The following is a 7,231-nucleotide window of genomic DNA, read 5'->3' as shown; positions in this document are numbered from 1 at the left end:
TCTTATCAAGGGATAGCAATGAACTAATCTGGGCTAACCAGATTCTCTCCCTAAGGAGCTGAATCTTGAACAGAATCACTCAAACACAGAGAGTCAATTCAAGCTAGAGGTTTTTAATATCCTTATAAGACTCTAAATTACTTTCTGTTACCTGGCTCTCTGGGTCTGCCCTGGTGTCAACTCTTTGTGAGCTGTTTGTTTCTTCAATTTTCTTGGGCCATCCTATATCTTCTAAATAATTATAGTTCTGCTTAAATTAGCCAGAGGTGATTTCAGTAGCTTGTAACTAAATAACCCTAACTGATAAAAGAGTGAATAGGGGTAAGGTGGTGGCTGTTCTTCTCTAAATGGGGAACAGAGTGTATAGAAAGGCTGTATTGGATTTATAGGGTTTGTCTATAGGATATGTGGACCGACCATATCAAAGACACTGGGTAGGGAAAGCTTATTAAAAATGCAGATGCTCTACTCCAGGCCTAATAAGTAAGAGTTTCTCAGTGTGGGATTCAGGGAATCTGAAGTTGGAACAAATTTCTCAGGGATTATTCTGCAAAATATAGTTGAGGAACACAATGTAAGTGCACAGGTTTTGAAATTTGAAAAACATAGATTAGAATGCTTTATATGCTGCTTAAACTGTGGTTAGTCAATTAGTTCCTCCAATCCTGTTTTCTCATCTATAAAATAAAGATTGTAAGAGCTTGCCCATCAAGTTGTTTTAGAAGATTGAAACATGTATGTAAAGGATTGTCATATTGCCTCAGTAGAAGAAAGCTGCATCATTTGTGGGTATTTATATTCCAAAATCTAATACATCTAAGGCAAAAATTGTGAGTAGCCAAAATTATGGTTGAAAATCATGTAAATCTACAGTAGTAACATATGGCCACACTTATGCATCATGTTGTGGACAAATGTACTGCCTTTCACTAAGCATATAACTGAGAGTTAGAATAGGTTAGAGTAGCTGAATACCATGCAAAGTAGTTGGCCTGAGCTTACAAGTCATGTCCTATTAAAAAAGCCACACACACAACTTTATCATTTCCCACTCATGCTCCATGTCAAACAAGGCTGGATGAGGGCAGCGATGCCTTAGGTAGTGTGACTCCAGGAACAGGCTGATGACTGTCTGGAATGTTGCTAGTTGATGTGGCAGAGGAAGAAAACAGAATCAGCCACCAGCTCTTAAATTCCTCCACCCAGAGTAATTCTCTACTCTTGGGCTCAAATTCACTGGCAAAGTAAGTCACATTGCCATGCCTAATTTCAGATGGCTGGGGAAGGGCAATCTGCCAGATTTCTTAGAAGCAGAGGGAATGGAAATATCTGTGAATATTGCTAATGTTTACCACCTGGGGTCTGGAGAGCAGTATGTTTTGAATGCTCGCCAGGTGATTCTAATGTGAAGTCAAGGTTGAATACCCAGTCTAGGGCTTATACTCTTTGACAGGAAGGGAGGGAGGAATCCCCTGCTCTAATTAAAGTGTCATATTAGGGGGTGCCTGGGTGACTCAGTTGTTAAGAGTCTGCCTTTGGCTCAGGTCGTGATCCCAGGCGCCCCCCCGAGTTCCACGTCAGGCTCCCTGCTCAGCCAGGGAGCCTGTTTCTCCCTCTCCCCCCCTGCTCATGCCCTCACTCTCTCTCAAATAAATAAAATCTTTAAAAAAAATAAAGTGTCATATTAATTTGTGAAGGTTAAATGTATGCATGATGGGACACAGGTGGACTTCTGTTTTGCCTATGTCTATGGGTGGCTTTACGTGATGGAGAGCACAAACTGCCCAGAGTCACTGGTGGTGACCAGTGCTCATCTGCCCATGTTCTCCTCCCTACTCTTCCACCCTGCTCACCATCAGGCATTCCCAATATACTCACAAAGTCTCCAATGCTTCCAGAAGTGCCAGTTGTTCAAGGTTTTTATTTTTTTAAAGATTTTATTTTTATTTATTTGAGAGCGAGAACAAGAGAGAGAGAGAATGAGAGAGACAACACGAGAGGGGGTAGGGTCAGAGGGAGAAGCAGACTCCCTGCCGAGCAGGGAGCCCGATGTGGGACTCGATCCCGGGACTCCAGGATCATGACCTGAGCCGAAGGCAGTCGCTTAACCAACTGAGCCACCCAGGTGCCCTGTTCAAGGTTTTTAAATGAGATAAATGGATAAAAGTTACAACAACAAAAATGAAGGTAAGGAAAAATATGGGTCTTAAAAATTTCTTTTGGCCCCCGTACTCATGATTATCTAAGCCATCACTTGAATTAGGCTTTTAGAAACCTGGCAATACTCACAAATTATGCTGGGAATTAAAAAAAAAAATCAAGCTGGCATATATTTTTGTTTCTGGATGAATGGCTCTGCTTGTTACACAGACAGCAGGTATCAGTATTTGGAGTATCTTCTGAGCCATCAATTGTATCTAAATCCTTCCATCAGGATGAGCACAAAGGCCAGATAATGTCACTTTGAAAGATGCCCCTTCTGTGGTGTCTACTCTGAAGATTTCCATCCAGTAGATGGTCAGGTTCCTGACAGACGGATCCCAAGTGCATCTCAAGCCCCTGAAGGAGATGAGAAGCCAGAAAGAAGTTGCCTGGATGCTTGGGAAGGGCAGAACAAGGGATAATTCACATGCTGGATGGTTTAGGTAGCTTAGGTCCATGGCTGGCTTAAAATAATGCTCATTAAAACTGAGTACCTGACACATGCAAGGCTCTCAGTGCACACTACTGAATAGCAGAATCAGATTCTTAAAATTAGAAGGCCCCTAAACAACTCCTAAATGAAGTATAAGTCCTCCCAAGAGGCTCCGCCAATAATGTTCATCTATCCTGTACTTGCCTATCTCTAATGAGAGAGGATTCATCACATCCCAAGACAATTTACTTTATATACTTCATATATGTTATATTGAGCTGGAATTTGCTTCTTCTGTTTCTTGTTTTTCTTGCTGGAACCAAACAGAAAATTTAATCCTTTTTCTATAAGGGAGCCATCAAACATTTAAGGAGAATTAATATATAACTTTAAAAGTCTCATGTAGACCAACTATCTCCAGTTTCTTTAACTCTACTCCAAATCATAGAATTTCGTATTGGAAGAAATCTATTAAGCAATTTATAAAGACTCTTTAACAATGCAGGCATCTCCAGAAAATTCATCAATAGCATCTATTCAGCTTCTGTTCTGCCATTAAATCTCTGGCTGTCGAGGACTGAATTGTGCCCATCCCCCAAAAGATACGTTGAACGTAACCTCCAGTATCTAACACCTAGTACCTCAGAATATGACCTTATGTGGTAAAAGAGTTGTAGGCATAAATAGTTAAGAGGAGATCATACTGGAGTAGGGTGAGCTCATAATCCAATAAGACTGGATGTGTCCTTATAAGATGGCTGTATGAGGATACCAGAGACAAGAAAGGAAGAACAGTGAGAACATCTTGTGAAGACAAAGGCAGAGATTGGGTTTACGCGGCTGCAAGCCAAGGAACGTCAAAGATTGCCAGTAAAACATCAGAAGCTAGGAAGAGCAAGGAAGGATTCCCCTACAGCTTTCAGAATATGACTCTGCTAACACTTTTATCTTGGATTTCTAGCCTCAGACCTGAGGGACAATAAATTTCTGTCCCCAGTTTGTGGTACTTTGTTACAGCAGCCCTAGGAAATGAATACATTGGCTTTGACTATATTTTGGATTTTCTTTTCAGAATGATCCCAACAGGATTCTTCCATGTGGTAAGCAGCAAATCAAGAAAAACCCCGGAGCTCTTCCATCTAAGTATCTCCAGTCCTGAATTGAGACCAATTTCAAACAGAGTCTATGAACTAACAAACATGTTGTCAAACACATGCTGTAGGGGAATGAATCTCCTAAACCACATATTCAGGTAGACAAATGTAACTTTTATTACTCTTCCATAACTTGATTTTTTAAACCACAGCTTTGCTGAAATATAATTTATGTGCTATTAAATTCACTTTTAGTGTACAATTCAGTGATTTTCAGTACATTCACAAAATTGTGTGACTATCACCATTATTTAATTTTAGAATACTTTCATTACCTCAAAAGAAACTCCATACTTAATAGCAACCACTCCCCATTACTCCTTTTCCCTAGCCCCTGGCAACTATTAATTTACTTTCTGTTTCTACTGATTTGCCTATTCTGGATATTTCATATAAATGGATTGTACACTATGTGGTCTTTTGTGACTGGCTTATTTTCCTTAGTGATATGCATTTAAGGTTCCTTCATGTCTTTTCATGACTTGATAGCTCATTTCTTTTTAGTGCCAAATACTATTCTATTGTCTGGATATACCGCAGTTTATTTATCCAATCCAATTATTTATCCATATACTGAAGGACATCTTGGTTCCTTTCGAATTTTGGCAATTATGAATCAAGCTGCAATAAACACTTGTGGGCAGTTGTTTGTGGGTATAAATTTTCAACTCCTTTGGCTAAATAGCAAGGAGCGTGACTGCTGGATTGTAAGTATGATGAGAGTATGCTTAGTTTTGTAAGTTTCAAACTGTCTTCCAAAGCAGCTGTACCATTTTGCATTCCCACCATTGATGGTTGCGTTCTGTGCTGCTTTTTCAAATTAGGTAATTAGGTTTAAGAATTTTTAAAAAGTATATTCTAGATAAAAATGCCTTGTCATTCTGACTTCTGGGCCTTCTTAAGTTCTCTGGACCTTGATGTCATACCTGCATCTCTTGGCCATATAAGAGAAGCATTCTGTTGTTCCAAATGCCATGCCACGGTGGGGGGTGTGAGGACTCTGTGATACACCCAGGCCTATCTGCAGAGAGAGACACCAACAGTTCTCTTGTGTGCTATGGCTCTGCCTCCATGGGAGGTGGGAAAAACTGACTCTTAAATTAGCATGCTATTTACGATATTTTGTGTAGATCATGAATTTTGTGCCCTAAGCCATTCAGGTTCTTAAGGTTTAATACTCAGAAACTAGTCTTTGAAACTCAAACTCTTTTCTCAAATTATTGTTTCTGCCATCAGCATTACAATCTACTTTAAAATTCTAAAGCAAGAATTTGAGCCTTTGGCTACTTCATGTCCCTGATGCCTCTGGTTGAGTTTGAATGGGAACAGGAGTCAGGACATAGGATATAAGACTACAGAATATTATGTCGCTATATATGAAGGGTATCCAAAAGCAAGCTGAGTTCAAACAGGCGTAGGTTGTACACGTACTGAAGCTCAATGACAGAGAATAAGCCAAGAGTCATTCTGAAGAACGAATGGCAACTTTGCTTTGTATTCCCTCCACAGTCATGGGTTCTGAAGGTGTTCAGGCAGGTTAAGTTTGCAGAAATGCAATTAGAAGTAACTTAATCTAAGAGAAGAATCTATTTTAAGGCTATCATGGTGTCTCATAGTCTCATAGAAACCCAGGACCAGAAAGCACTTAGGCCTCAGGAACAAATAGAATCTGGAACTCAAATGCAGTCTATTTTTCACCTTTTCTGATCTACCAGATTTCTGAAAACTCTCATTTTTTGCATCTCCCAGTGGCACTTAAAGATACCCTATCTTTCTAAATTATGCTTCCAAAATTCCCAGAAAATGACAGTTTCCCAACTTATTATCAATGAAATGTGGCCAGGGTAGATCCCACTTTAATAACATAGACATTTTCACGGTTACCAGGCAGATGGTATGGTGAGGATAGGGAAAATTTCAAATTCATGCCTCCTCAATAACAATTTGCTTGGCAGACAAATCTGTTAGGTGTTCTCTTTGTTGTTTCTGACTGTATGTAGTTGTAAGTCCACACTTCTTAGACCAGCGTATGAAGACCTTGAAAATCTCCCTCTAATTTATCTTTCTGACTCCTGTCAATCTCTATACTCCAAGTCTAGCAGCCACCAATCTGTTTTCTCTTCCTAGAATGCACCGTGTTCCTTCTGGCCCTGTTAGCCTTTGTGTTTTTTTCTTTGTTTAGAATACCTTCCCCTCCATAGTTTGCCTGATAATTTCACTCATCTTTTAGGTCCAGCTCAGCATTACTTCTAGAAACATTCTTGACTTCTAAAAACAGAGCTTATTGCTCTTTGTATGGTTCACTTTGTTCACACTGTTCTAGAGTCCCTGTGACATTGGATTGTAGTTATATAATTTGTCTCTTTTCTCTACCAACTAGGACATTCTTTTATTATTATTATTATGATTATTATTATGATTATTATCATCATCTTAGAGAGGGTGGGGGGGTGAGGGGCAGAGGGAAAGGGAGAGAGAGAGAATCTTAAGCAGGCTCCATGCCCAACGCCAAGCCCCTCACAGGTGTAGAGTAGGAATAGGACTAATGGATATATTGGTGTAGGAGTAGGGATAATGAATATAATTCTGGTTCTCTCTTTAGCAGATTTAAATTTCTGTCTCTCAGTCCCAAGCAGAAAACGCAGTTGGTGCATCTCCTGGCCTTTGTCCTCACCCCATTTCTTCTCTCTCCTCCCTCGCGTCCCTTGTAAAACCAAACATAGGTTGTGAGGCCAAGAATAACAGAAGAAGAACATCCTTTTCCCCTCTTCTTCTTCTTCATTTTCTCCCACTCCTCTCCCAATTCTGTTTTGGGCCTGTCCTTCCCCCCTCCTACCTTCATTTCATGGAAACACTTTCACTTTTGTCTCTCATATTTTACTGTGATTTTTAAATTCATGACCAGGGAAGGTATCCTTTAAAACATTTGGATTTTTAAAAAGATTTTTGAAGTTGATTATTATAAACGTAAATTAACGATTGGAATTCTCCAAGTTTCAAAGTTAGAGTAAGCCGGTCAGGTCCTTTTCACGGCACTTGGGCAAAATGCATCTGAACTCCTATTACATGGATTTGCAGGATGAAATCTGAGTTTACCCCTCTAACTCTCCCCTAAATCCTGACAAACAAAATCACTAAAAATGTTTACAGGCTTAGTAAGCATTCAAGGAAGCTTTGAATAAAGAGCGGAAGCTTTGAGCAGTGATTCCCAATTTTAAATGCCCATCAGTAACCCTTTCCATCTTTTACTTATAAAATAATACAGATAAAGAGTAGGAGCGGCTAAAAAAGGGTTACATTTTGGAAAGAGAGCATAAATCTCAAAATGAAAACGTTATCGGAGGTAACAATGCAAATGACATCAGTAAAGAACAAATCCAGGGTTACTGTGTAACATTACAGACCCGCGTCCGCGCCGGGGGACCATGCAGTGACTTTGTGA

This window comes from Neomonachus schauinslandi, chromosome 8, assembly GCF_002201575.2.
Source record: "Neomonachus schauinslandi chromosome 8, ASM220157v2, whole genome shotgun sequence".
Classification (NCBI taxonomy): Eukaryota; Metazoa; Chordata; class Mammalia; order Carnivora; family Phocidae; genus Neomonachus; species Neomonachus schauinslandi.
Note: the sequence above shows the minus strand (reverse complement) of the source record.